Below are 2,152 nucleotides of genomic sequence, written 5' to 3' on the forward strand. Positions count from 1 at the left end.
TTCTCTCGCCGCCTAGCCCCTCTTCTCTTCCAGGTTTCCAAAATGCCTTTCCAGGCTAGAACCCAGGCTGTGATCTGCTGGCCGGACACAACAGGGAACCTTGCTCTTGCTCCTTCGCCTGCTTGCCATGTGGGACTGAGTAACTCTAGATCCTTGGACTTCCACTCACAGCTGCGACTGAACCATTGTTGGGAATTGGGCTGCAGACTGTAAGTCATCAATAAATTCATTTACTATATAGAGATTATCCATAAGTTCTGTGACTCTAGAGAACCCTAACTAATACATGTATTATTGAAATTATTATTGTTAGAGTACTTTGATTAATACACTGACACCCCATTTACCCACTAGAGTCATCAAAGCTTAAATTTATATGTATTTAGTGTATGAAGGGGGGCAAGTGGATTGTACCACTAGACAGAAGAACTGGTAAGGTTGACTGAGTCCAAACCCAGTGAAACTCGGAATTGAGTATGGTAGGTGTGGGGCGTGCTCCCTGCTGAACGATATCTTCTCTGGAACACATAACCATTACACCCCACTGAGAGGACCCCGACAATCAGTCATGTAGCCCTGAGTCAGTGCTGAGGTCCTTCTCCAGGCGTATAGAGCACCACTAGCACCTCAAACTGAGTCAATGAGAAGCATCTACCCCTGGATATCACCCTACTCTTCCTCAGTGTTCATAAAGTCCCTCGTGGAATAAAACGCACAAGTCATTTCATCAATTATCTCTTTCTGAGCTACAGTCCAACTAATCCACCATTAGTGAGCTGTGAAATGGAAAGTCCAAGAATCAAGTAGTTGTTCAGTTCCACAAGTCTGGATACCTGTATATGCTGGACTCCAAAAGATGTAGACTCAATGCTAATTAAGAGAATGGATGTGCTAGGGAGGCAAGGACAAGCAGGCAAAATGGAATGAACCCTTCCTTCTTTCACTGTCCTTATATAGGCTGTTTTGCTGAGCTATAACACTTGGGGTAGAGTTATCCCTCCTGAAGCATTCATTGCTGGACCTCAGACCTGCCTGGCATCCAGGTTCGTGCCTCTGTTCTTCTCTGCTGCTGCCCACCTGCTGCTCGTCGCAGCCACCTTGCCCATTGCTACCTGCTGCTGCCACCTGCTGCTGCCACCTGCTGCTGCCCCTGTTGCTGCCACTGTCACTAACTCTGCTGTCAGCATTGGTGCTGCAATGATAGCAGGTAGGCAAGACCTGGGACCCTGGCTACCTGCCCTGTGCACAATTCCCTTCTGAAGGCAGTAACACTTTGGCCGTTCTGGCCAGACTAGAGACCCACGGAACCCCTGGTTTGGCAGAGGACACATGTGTACACACATATGCCATAGTGCAAATGTCTTGCTCAGAGGACATCATGCAGCAGTTACCTCATTTTGTCTGACATGTAGATTCCAGGAATTGAATTCATGTCAGGCTTTGTTACAATCCCTTAATCTGTGAACACCTTGCTGGGTCCAGTATTTTTAAAGATCTCTTTCCAGGTTATATCAGCATTTGCCACCAGAATCTCTGAGTAGCATCCATATTTTTAAGTTTTACGGCTGGCTCTGACAAGCAAGAGAATAGCTGACTGAGAATGATCTTTTTCAAAGTGCGGTCATCACCCAGAACAGCTGAGTATAATTAGAAATACACATTCTTGGGGACTATCTCATACCTATTGAATATGAAATTCTGGAGATAAACTAGTTACTTTTTAGATTAATTAATTTATTTATTTTTAGATAATACAGCATGCGTATTTGTACTAAAATCTTTTATTTTGGAAACACTTATATTTTGTATTGTTTTTATTCATGAGTTTTTAAGCGTTACCTCTTCTTCTCCCCTATCCAACTCCTTCTTTTGTTTCTGCATAGATAGATACTTGTGATGACTATTCTTGGTTGTCAACTTGACTATATCTAGAATAAACTACAACCCAGAAATGGAGAGTATACCATGATTTTGATGCTGGAACATGGAGGCTTTTAATCTAGATCTCGAGGTGGCAAGACACACCTTTAATCTGGGCCATTTCTTCTGCTGGAAGCCTATGTAAGGACAGTGCAAGAAGGAAGGTGTACTGGCTATTTTTGTGTCAACTTGACACAGCTGAGTTATCACAGAGAAAGGAGCTTCAGTTGAG

The sequence above is a fragment of the Mus caroli genome, chromosome 5 (assembly GCF_900094665.2).
Source record: "Mus caroli chromosome 5, CAROLI_EIJ_v1.1, whole genome shotgun sequence".
In the NCBI taxonomy this organism is placed as follows: domain Eukaryota; kingdom Metazoa; phylum Chordata; class Mammalia; order Rodentia; family Muridae; genus Mus; species Mus caroli.